This window comes from Nematolebias whitei, chromosome 18 (assembly GCF_014905685.2).
Source record: "Nematolebias whitei isolate Nwh7 chromosome 18, NemWhi1, whole genome shotgun sequence".
Lineage (NCBI taxonomy): Eukaryota > Metazoa > Chordata > Actinopteri > Cyprinodontiformes > Rivulidae > Nematolebias > Nematolebias whitei.
In genome coordinates this window covers 28,133,651-28,140,360 of record NC_056515.1, presented here as the reverse complement: position 1 = coordinate 28,140,360, position 6,710 = coordinate 28,133,651, and positions in this window count along the sequence as shown.

The window sequence follows — 6,710 nt, the reverse complement described above, 5'->3', positions numbered from 1 at the left end:
CTCAATGCAACATCCCCTATACATCATCCACGCTCGGTAAACACAACGATGACATTACATTAGCAACTGCAAATGAATTTTCTTTTTAGAAGGAAATTGAGAATACTCTCCATCTCTCCCTCTGTTTTACCCTCGCTGCCACTTGCAAAAGCAGGACATAAAAGACAGGGAGATATAAACAAAGTAAAAACAATATGTCCTCAGCTTTTTCCTTGTGCACACGCACTCCCACTTTGCCACACGGAGCAGTGCAGAGAATTGTTCAGGAATTTCTTTATGGGGAATCTTACCTGAAATGTATTTAAAACATGAAACCGGTGATAAAAGATGCACTTTTTAGTCAATTTGCTGCAGGAAATAAAAACATCTTTCTCAAAATCCTTCTGTGGATTAATCCAGTTCTCACGCTGGCTGCATCAGCTGCAGGTTTATATTAAATTACAGCGTTTACACATGTCAAGTTATGGCTTTTGTAGTACATCATATACTATTATATATAAATTAATACTAAAAGTCAGTCAGAAGTCACTAATATCTGTTCAGATGTGATTTCTGACAACTTGACAAATTTGCCATTAACAACAGTATTTGGAGTCAACTCTGTTAGCTTAAAATGTCGTGAACCACTGGATTTATTTTATTGCTGCTTTTAGGGAATAATCATTGTACGTACACATCCACAACTGATTAACTTAGCGAGTCAATTCAGTTTAAATGGCAGTAACAGCTTTAAGACATTGGTTAACACAAAGTTGGCTGTAACTCCTACTTTTTACAGATATTGAGTTAGAATTTGATGTGGTAGTAGCTGAGAGTCATTCACAACATAATCACGCTTCATCCCTTGAGTTTAAAGGTATTTTATGATTGAATGTCAAAGTTAGAGTTTGTAGCCTAACAAACAGTACAACAATCAACTTTAAGGTATTGCAGTTATGAAGACCACAAAATAACATAAATAAGAAACAAATCAGGTACTTTTTTAATTTAATTGATGGATAATATGTTCTCAAATAGAAAAATTGTTGCAAATTTTGTTGGCGACTGCCCGTCAAATAATTTTAATGTATTGGTATGCATTCATCCTCAGATTTGTTCGGTAATGTTCGCAGAAATAATGATAGGTTGGACTGAAACGGCAAACTTATCGGTCTAGAAGAAGTTTTGCAAAAAAACCCGTGTGTTTGAATGCCGAGTTCTGGCTCCATGGCATTCCACTTGTTTTGCTCGTTCTCTGTTTTAATTTAAGTTAAGAAGTAGATTCACGCTTATATTTACACCCAAACTTCTCAAAAAATTCTACTCTTGTCCGATTCGGCCATATTTGTTTCCCTACACAGACGAAGGCCAGCTTAGTCATCCATCCATATTATCTTTACACAATTCTTCCTTTTAAGTGTCACAGGAGTCTCTGCCTATCCAACTATCACTGTGCGAGAGGTGGGGGACACCCTGGACAGGTCTCCAGTCCATCTAGAGTTACCAATCAGCCTAACATGCATGTTTTTTGGTCTGTAGGAGGAAACCGGAGTGCCTGAAGAAAGCCCACGCATGCACAGAGAGAACACGCAAACTCCATCCAGAAAGCCCCCCCGGCTGGGATTCGATCTGGCAACCTTCTCGCGGAGAGGTGGCAGCTCTACCAACTGCGCCACCGTGCCGCCACCCTGATGTAGGTCCATCCTGTGAACCGAGCATCTACTTTTGGTGAATTCTGGCAGGTGCTTTGTTTACACTGAGTGCAAACCTGCGTTTCATAATTTCATAATTATGTATCTGCAAAACTATAACTGACTTTTTACATTTTATTTAACACTTAGCAACCTTTAGTGGTGTGGTATCCAGAGTGAAAGACATAAAAGCAGCCAAAATTCAAAGGAAAACTTCATAACAGTAAACATGATATAATAAAATGATCGTATCAGTGCCATACACTGTAGATTAATATTGATTTCAACCCTCTAATCTACAATTTGTTACTAACAACAGATTGACAGACTGTTAAAGCTGAATTCAGTTGTTGAGGTGCTTCTCACTGGTGTGCTGACTCAACTTTTGAAGGTTTAATTTGGCCATTATCTCACACACCCACACTCAATGTATCTTCCTGCCTCAGGACACGTAACATAAATTATCAAGCGATTTAAATGAATAATTGTGTTTTTATTGCACAGATTATGCCCTCTTTCCCCTCACTAGCTGGGCTCTGAGGCCTGGGAAATCTATTAAAGCAATGCCATAGATCATCCCATCCACGGTGGCGTGCGTGTATGTAGATCGACCAGCTCATTTGACAAATATTGAATTGGTTACAGTAAAGTAAGCCCCCTGATTGAGTCAAATGTAAAAATCCGAGCATGTCAGAGGAGCTGTCAGCCCTGTGCCACGATGACAGATGGAGCCAGGTTTGTGTTTTCACAAGGGGAGATAAAAAAAAACTCAAATTATGAATGTCCGGGGAGGGACAAAAGACTGTGTGGGTGGGGAGGCGACTATTGAACAAGATCTGTCAAGTAATAAGACCAATTGGTTAATTTAGGGAGGTTTGAAAGTGTTATTTCCTCCCAGTGATGGGTCAGCAGCAAGTCAAGAGTATGACCTCTGACCCTTTGCAAGAGGAGAGTGAGACACCAGTCAATCAGTTATTGATTAATGATTTTACTTACTCTTCACCAATGCATTCAGTTGCAGTGAAAGCAATTACATAAATAGCTTTGGTATGTAGGACACGTTTCTAAAATGTTTAAGTTAGTTTTAAAAGTAGAGTACCATCAGGTTAGAACTGTTTGTATGAAAACAGAGAAAATGTTAGTCGGGCAGCAGAAACAACCAATTTATTACCACTAAACAGCTAATTTAACACACTTAAAACACAGCTAGAATAATAAAAAATCAAAAGAAATAGGGGTAATACTTATATAAGTTGTTGCTTCTTGGAGATAACAGAATTCAAGATGGCTGCTATAGTTAAGTGATCTTTAAAAACACAAAAAGGGCTATAACTCAGGCAGCTTTAATAATATTGACTCAATATTTGGGGAGGTAGGGCTGCGACTGATACCCAACTCATATTCTGAAACTATTGTGCAACACCTTTATTTAGAATTTAGCTATTAATCACTTAATTCTTTTATGAACTGCTTTACAGAAATTTCAGAAATCAATCAATTGAGGCACATCTACAATTGATTACCTTTAGGAGTCAATCTAAATCAAAATGTCATAGCGTTGACGTAGGTCAAAAATGGCTATAACTTGGGCAGTTACAGTTACCAGGCTCAAATGTGATGAGTCAGCAGCTGAGAGTCATTTACAACATACTCTGAGTGACAATGCACATAATCTGACCATGTACATCCATCAGTGTGAGAGAGGTGGGGGACACCCTGCACTCCAGTCCATCACAGGGACACATAGAGACAAAGAGACATGCAACCATTCACTCTCACGTACAGAACATGCACCATCCACTCACAAAGGTCATATTTAATTAAAAGTTTAAAAAAATCTGTGTAAACATCTCATGTTACAACATGAACACTCGCGGTCTATTTATCCATCCATCCATTTTCTTTACCCGTTTATTCCATTTTGGGTCACGGGGGTCGCTGGTGCCCATGTCCAGCAATCACTGTGCGAGGGGCGGGGTACACCCTGGACGGGTCGCAAGTCCATCACAGGGCCACATAGAGACAAACGAGACAAACAACCATTTACTCTCTCACTCACACCTAAGGGCAATTTAGAGTTACCAATCAGCCTAACATGCATGTTTTTGGTCTGTGGGAGGAAACCGGAGCACCCGGAGAAAACACACGCATGCACGGAGAGCGGTCTATTTATGTAAAATTTTAATTTTCCTTTTAAATTTAGTGGGTGTGGCTTATATTCAGGTGTGCTCAATAGTGCATACTGTAATTTCTGGACTATTGAGCGCACCAGAATCCAAGCCGCATCATTTATGATCACTGTAAATACTTTGGTTGTTTTATTGTTGTGTTTTTGTAATGAGCATCATTCCGATGGAAAAAGTTCCTACGAAATATTGTAAAATATTATTAATATCAATTAACGGGTCTGTTTTCATACATAAGGCACATGGATTATAAGGCGCATTAAGCGAAACAAAACAGTCAGATAAGTCAAACTTTATTTAACTCATTCACAATATAAAATCATTTCGAGGTCAGTACCAGAGTTAATACATAAGGTGCACCTGATTATAAGGCTCACTGTCAATATCTGAGAAAATTCATGGATTTTAAGTTCGTCTTATAGTCTGAAAAATACGGTACTCATAAATCCTTTGAAAATACATGTTGAAATTAATAAGGAAATAAAAGAACCTATGTTGACAAGCATTAGGTGACCTTAAATTCCAACAGTGTACACATTAATAATTGCAAAAATTAAATAATAATAAATAAATAAAAGCCAAAACCCTTATCTGAGAAATTTGAAATTTGTTTGTATTTATGTTGTTTTTTTCTTTTGTGTTCAAATTTAAATATTTAATTGTTATTCTCATCCAAAATGATGAGAGCTGATAATCTCTCTAAAATCTGTTCTCATCTTAAAGCAGCATAAATACAAAGAGGCAAAAATAGAGTTTGGTTTTCTTGTAGTTTGTGCAGCTTTTTCAATTATGTGTACTATTTTTGTTAGTATCTGTTTAGTTTCTTTCTCGTGCAATTTGTTAAAGAAGGACTTTGGCTGCAACACCACTTCAAGAAGATAACACATAAATGAAGGTGTTTCCAAGAAGCGTTTACAGGGGATCACCAAACTGTGTCAGACTTACAGTGAAAAGTTCAGAATAAATCATTAAAAATCACTTAACTGGAGATCAAAATATTCTGAATTTTACTATGTTTCTAGCTCAATTTAAATAAAATCCCAAATTTTAACTTTTTTTTTTTTAAAGGCAGGTTTAATTTGAACAATCTTTACTAAAAAAGAAACTTTCCTTCACAGCTATAGTATATATTTAAGAGGCATTCACAGCTATGTCACTGTATGAAAAAGTATATAATTGTTCCTAAATTCTTGTTTAATTTTTGTCTAAACTGATAACAAACTTTACAAGAATTAGTAGATTTAATTATGCTATTTATTACACACTTGTTTGATAGTTAAGTTTACATTTTAATAGATATTTCCAGTTTAACACTTTTTTTCTCCATTTGTTTAACACTACATAAAATTAAAGCCCATGTCAGTTCGATTCTAAATTAAAACTGTTTAATAAAGTACCAGGATCTCCTGCGTCTCCCCCTCCCTGCGTTTCTCTGGCCCTTTGAGTCAATCAGCCGCTCTGCCCTTCGTTTCCCCCGTGTGGGAGGTTAGTGTGCTGGCCTGAGTAGCTGGGAAAGTCCCGTGATTTATGGCCTTGTGCAGGCCTGACTGCCTCTCTGATGATGGAGCCCCAGGTAACGAGGACCGCTTGCTCCAATCCACAAATCCAATTTTACACATTTAGGACTGAAGTCCATTTTACAACCTTTGCAACATGATCTACATACTATTGGTGGATTTAAAAAAAGAAGCGTTTGTATTTTTACAGGCTGAGAAATCATAACTGATAAATGTTAATGGGCGTATAAATATTGTGCATGTCTTTTTTACTTTGCGCAACACGATTTCTTGTGGATTGTTATTTATTCGGTGAGTTTTTGGCGTGGTCAAGTGTCCCACGCTGCTCCTTCTACATAAAAATTTAATAACTGTAGCAGAAACACGCAAGACCAGAGCTCTCAGAGACGACTGAATCATTAGGAGGCCCATTCTGAGGAGGTTACGCACTTGTTCCCGTCTCCATCAGAAGACCAAGCAGCTCTAACATATTAAAATCAGCCAACCTTACATATGAAGAGGGACTCACAAATGCACACACAGCATCAGCAGCAGGGGCAGTAACTCAAGGCCAAAAGAGGAGGTTTATTTTTATCATGGGCAAAGGTGCCAAATCATGTTGGTACGAAGGGGGCTATATAAATGCAAATTGTATTGGAGAGCTATTAGTCCTGGAAAAGGTTTTGTATGTAAATGCCCTATAGGAGCACAGTGGAGCAACTCATCCAGCTCAGATTAGTGGGGTTTGTGGCAAATGTGCTGCGAAAGACACAAGAGAGCGAGAAACGGACTGAGAGTGCTATTGCCTCGTGGTAAATCATGGTGAACAAGGTGAGAATTTGAGTAATTGAACGTCCAAGGTGTTCCTGAGCGATTTACTGCGCATGCAAGGAAGATGTGTTTGCAGGCGCAAGATGTTGAGTTTTCTGTAGCAAACCAGAAGTTTGTGACAATGGTGCGAGAAACAAACCAAAAACTCACTTTGTGGCTGTGATAAAGGCTACAGAGTTAGAAGAAAATGGATCACAATTATGAAAATATGGCTCAGAACACCATGCCACTGCTGGAAAACAGATGGGATAATTGGAAATTAGGCTGCAGCAGACAACATTAGGGCAATGTTGCCCTCTAGCTTTCACTAGTTAGACTCACCAGTCAAGACCAAACGGATTTTTTTTTTATTATTTAATGCCCAGACAGCCATGTATGAACTGAGAACACATTAAAAAGGCTTGAGGAAACAGCAAAACATTATGTATTTATTTAACATATTCCATTACCTCTTTATACAGAACATAATAAAATTACTGCATTGATGAAGCTTAAAGTGCAGCTGCAGGTCGTTTTTGGCTCCTGAA